Here is a 5,388-nt window from a genome sequence, read left to right as displayed (position 1 = left end):
CCCCACAGTCTGAGATTCCAGGAGGCTCGCCACCCCCCACCGCCCCTGCCCTGCACATCGTTTCCCGGGAAGCCTCTCCTCTCCCATTCTCCTGGAAGGGGTTGATGGCCCCCTCCTCAATGCGCCCACAGAACTGGGAACCCTAGTGGAGCCTGTCACAGTGATTTGCAGTGACTGGGTCACATGCCCCTCTGCCTTGCTGGATGGGGCTCCGTCTCCAACGAAGCTCATCTTCTCTGCCAATCTCGGCCAGAAGGTTGGCGGTTTGTAGCACACAGACGTCAAACCAGACGTGAATATAGGTCAGAGCATCCCTCCTTGTTCTCACACTTCTTCCTCCGCAACAACTCCCTTGTCCCCTATTTTTTTTCCTGCTTTACCGGGTAGAGTCAGGTGTTTTGCTTTGTTTATCTCAGCCATTCGAATGGATGTATAATGGCACAGTGTGGAAGAGGCATGGTGAGAGCAGACATCCTTATCTTGTTTCTGATTTTAGGTAGGAAGCATTTAGTCTTCACCATTAAATATGATGTTAGCTGTAGGTTTTTCATAGATGCTCTTTTTTCTTTTTCTTTTTCTTTTGACATAGTCTGGCTCTGTCACCCAGGCCGTAGTGCAGTGGCGTGATCTCAGCTCACTGCAACCTCCATCTCCCGGGTTCAAGCAATTATCCTGCTTCAGCCTCCTGAGTAGCTGGGATTACAGGTGCCCGCCATCACGCCTGGCTAATTTTTTTTTTTAAATTTGTATTTTTAGTAGATACAAGGTATCTCCACGATGGCTAGGCTGGTCTTAAACTCCTGACCTCAAGTGATCTGCCCACCTTGGCCTCCCAAAGTGCTGGGATTACAGGCGTGAGCCACTGCACCCACTTCATAGATGTTCAGGTTGAGGAAGTGCCCTTGTCTTCCTAGTTTGCTGAGAGTTTTTATAATGAATGGGTGTTGAATTTTGTTGAATGCTTTTCCAGCATCTATTGAGATGGCTTTATAATTTTTCTCCTTTATCTGATCATATGGTGTAGAAACAGGAATTGATTTCTGGAAGTTACACCAACCTTGCATCACTAGCATGAATCTTACTTGGTCATGATGTATTATCCTCTGTAAATATTGCCGGGTTTGATTTGCTCTTTGTTAAAGATTTTTATATCTATGCTCATGAGGAAAATTGAGGTATAGTTTTCTTTCTTGTGATTTCTTTGGCTTTGGTATCAGGGTAATACTAGCCTCAGAAAAAGAATTTGGAAGTGCTTCTTCCCCCTGTATTTTCTGAGTTTCCGTAGAATTGGTAGCATTTCTTCCTTAAATATTTGATGGGATTCACCAGTGAAACCACCGGGGCTTGACCTTTTCTTTATGGGAAAGTTTTTAATTGCTAATTCAATTTGTTTACGCGATACAGGTATTTTTAGATCTTCTATGTCTTCCTGAGTCAGTTTTTGATAATTTGTAAAATCTTTCTGTATGTTTGCCCATTTCCTTTATATTTTCAAATCTGTGATATAAAGTTGTTTATAATATTCTCTTGACCTTCTTTATTTACCTTTATTTCATAATAGCTTTATGGAGGCAGAATTAGCAGACAATAAACTACACATATTCAAAGGGCACAATTTTATATGTTTTGACCTATAAACATGTGACCCTATCACCACATCATAATAGCAACATTCAACACCCCAAAAGTTTCCTATGTCCCATTGTATATTCCATTATAGTTTTCATCTCATAAAATTCCCCTCTTAACATGTTCAACCTTTCCTCTAGTTTTTAAACATGAAATACAGCTATATGTTTTCATGTTATCATCTGCTAATTCTAACATCTATGCCAATTCTGGGTCCATTTCAATTAAATGATTTTTCTGTTCATCATGGGTGGTATTTTCTTTTATTATGCATACCTAGTAATTTTTAAAATTTATTTTTAGGCTCACCTCTGTAATCCCAGCCCTTAGGGAGGCTGAGGCAGGCAGATGACCAGGAGTTTGAGACCAGCCTGGGCAACATGGTAAAACCCTGTCTCTACTAAAGATACAAAAAATTAGCCGGGTGTGGTGGCAGGCGCCTGTAATCCCAGCTACTCGAGAGACGGAGACAGGAGGATCACTTGAACCCAGGAGGTGGAAGTTACAGTGAGCCGAGATTGCGTGCCACTACACTCCAGCTTGGTCGACAGAGTAAGACCAGGTATCAAAAAAAAAAATTATATATATATATATATATATATGTATTTGTGTGTGTGTGTGTGTGTGTGTGTGTGTGTGTGTGTGAGACACAGCCTCAGGAGGTCCTGATAACAAGTGCCCGATGCCTAATAATTTTTGACTTGTAAATTTTACCTCGTTGGATGCTAAGTTCTTTGTATTCCTGTAAGTATTCTTGAGTTTGTTTTTTTCTGAGACAGAGTTAAGCTACATGGAAGCAGTTTCATCCTTTTGGGTCCTGCCCATAAGGTTTGTAAATAATATCAGGGCAGCATTACTACCAAATCAAGACCCTTCTGAATACTTTACATAATGTCTGATGAATTCTGAGGCTTTTTGGTCTGGCACTATGCCCAGCCTGTGTGACCTCTAGTCACTATTTCCTCTAGTCCATCATGACGGTTCTATCCATGGTCTTAGGTGGTTTTCCAACATGCATATACCAATCAACTCTCAAATGCATATTTGATGGGGACCCTCTGCAGAACTCTGGGGTTTATTCTCTGGGCAGCTCTCTTCAGTATTCTGTCCTGTAACTGGCCAACTTAGTCTTCCCAGACTTTCAGCTCTATAGTCTCAACTCAGGGAGTCTGCTGGGCTTCACCTTGGTCTCCTCTCCCTGTGCTGTAGCCAGGAAACTCATTTAAGGCAATGAGCTGCAATAATTGCAGGGCTCACTTCATTTGTTCCCTATCTTTTTTTTTTTTTTTTTTTTTTGGAGACCAAGTCTCACTCCGCTGCTCAGGCTGTGGTGCAATGGTTTCATCTCAGCTCACTGCAACCTCCACCTCCTGGATTGAAGTGATTCTCCCTCCTCAGCCTCCCAAGTAGCTGGGATTACAGGCAGCACAGCTAATTTTTGTATTTTTTGAGAGAGGGGGTTTCACCATGTTGGACAGACTGGTCTTGAACTCCTGACCTCAGGCGATTTTCCTGCCTTGGTCTCCTGAAGTGCTGGAATTACAGGCATAAGCCACTGTACCCAGCCTGTTCCCTGTCTTTCAGGGATCAGAGGTCTTCGTTGCCTACTATCCACTGTCTTGAAAAATTTGCTTTCATATATTTTTGTCTGCAACTTCAGTTGTTTTAAGTGGGAGAGTAAATCTGGCTCCTGTTGTTTCGTTTTGGTTGTAAGTGGAAATCATTCTTTTAATGTCTGTAGGATTTGTAGTGATGTCACCTTTTTATTGCTGATATTGGTAATTTATGACTTCTTCCCTCACTTATTTTTTTTGGATCAGTTTAGCTAAAGATGTGACAATTTTATTAATATTTACAGAGAATGAGCTTTTAGTTTCATGAATGTTTTAAAAAATTTATTTTTCTACCATGTTAATCTTTGTGCTTCTGCTTATTCCTTTCTTTTACTTATTTCAGGTTTAATTTGCTTTCCTTTTTCTAGCTCCCTAAGTTGAAAGCTTAGATTATTATTTTTAGGCTTTCTTCTTTTCTAGTATTTAAAGGTAAAAATTTCCCTCTGAACTCTGCTTTAACTAAATCTTGCAAAATTTGATATGTTGTGTCTTTAGGGCAACATATCTTTCTAATTTCCCTTGTGATGTCTTCTTTTGACCACGAGTTACTTAAAAGTACGTTGTTTAATTTTCATGTTTTGGGGATTTCCCATATTTCTTTTTGTGATATTCACTTTAAAATAATTATATTCTCCTGTTGTTAGGTGGAGTTTTATAAATGCCAATTAGGTCAGGTTTCTTGATAGTGTTAAATGTTTTATATCCTTTCTGATTTTCTGACTACTTTTTCTATCAATTACTAAGAAAGGAATATTGAATCATCATGTATTTGGGGGGCATTGTTATCGTATGTACATACATTTGTAATTGATGTATCTTGATGCCACATTGACCCTTTCATTATTTTGAAATGTTCTTCCTTTGTCTACAGTAATACTCCTTGTCTTTAAGTCTATTTTGTTTGTTATTAAAATGGCCAGTCTAGCTCTCTCATGCCACTATTTGCCTGATATATTCTTTTCCATCTTTTTACTGTCTTATAGACAGAATATACTTGGGTCTTGCTTTCTAATCTAATCTGAAATACCTCTGCTTTTCATTGAGAGGTTTAGTTAGTTCCTATTCACATTTATTGTGATTATCCACATGGTTGGAATTGGTCCACAATTTTGCTATTTGTTTTTACTTGTCTTATCTCCTTGTTGTTCCTCTGTTCCTTCTCAACTACCTTCCTTTGTGTTAAACAAATATTTTAAGTATATCATTTAAATTCTCTTCTTTGATACTTTTGTGGACTTTTAGTGATATTTCTAGGCATTGTAATATGTGTCTTTACCTTATCAAAATCTACTCTGTATTAATAATGACTAACTCCCACTGACTCAATGCCTGCATAGTTCTCACCCTCCTTTATGCTACTGTTGTCTTACGTATGACATCTATATATACTATAAACCTAATGATACACTGTTGCGATTTTTGCTTTAAATAGTCATATCTCTGTTAAAGAAATGAAGAAAACGAAAGAGAAAACAGATCACATATTTACCATGTCCAGCGTTCTTTATTCTGACCTGTGGAGCTGGATGATCCTCAGGTACAATTTCCCTTTAGTTTATATTTTGATTCAATTTTCTTTTACTCTTTAATCTTTTGAGTTTTACTACAATGAAATGTGTCACAAACATACTTTTTTTTTTTTTTTTTTTTTTTAGATGGATTCTTGCTCTGTCACCCAGGCCAGAGTGCACTGGCATGGTCTCGACTCATTGCAACCTCCACCTCCCAGGTTCAAAAGATTCTCCTGCCTCAGCCTCACAAGTAGCTGGAATTACAGGTGTGAGCCATCAGGGCTGGCTAATTTTTTTGGTATTTTTTGTAGAGACAGGTTTCACCATATTAGCCAGGCCGGTCTCAAACTCCTGATCTCAAGTGATCTGCCCACCTCAGCCTCCCAAAGTGCTGAGGATTACAGGCGTGAGCCACCTTGCCTGGTCCCACCAACCCACTTGTAACTTTTTCCATAAATGTCTTTATTTTACCCTTATTTTGAAGGATGGTTTTACTAGATAAGAGAATTTTTTTATTGACAGAATTTTTTTCTTTCAGTACTTTGAACACTTTAGCCCAGGCGTCCCCAGACTTTTTACACAGGGGGCCAGTTCACTGTCCCTCAGACGGTTGGAGGGCCGCCACATACTGTGCT

The sequence above is a fragment of the Saimiri boliviensis genome, chromosome 11 (genome assembly GCF_048565385.1).
Source record: "Saimiri boliviensis isolate mSaiBol1 chromosome 11, mSaiBol1.pri, whole genome shotgun sequence".
Taxonomy (NCBI): domain Eukaryota; kingdom Metazoa; phylum Chordata; class Mammalia; order Primates; family Cebidae; genus Saimiri; species Saimiri boliviensis.
This window is presented reverse-complemented; position numbering follows the sequence as displayed.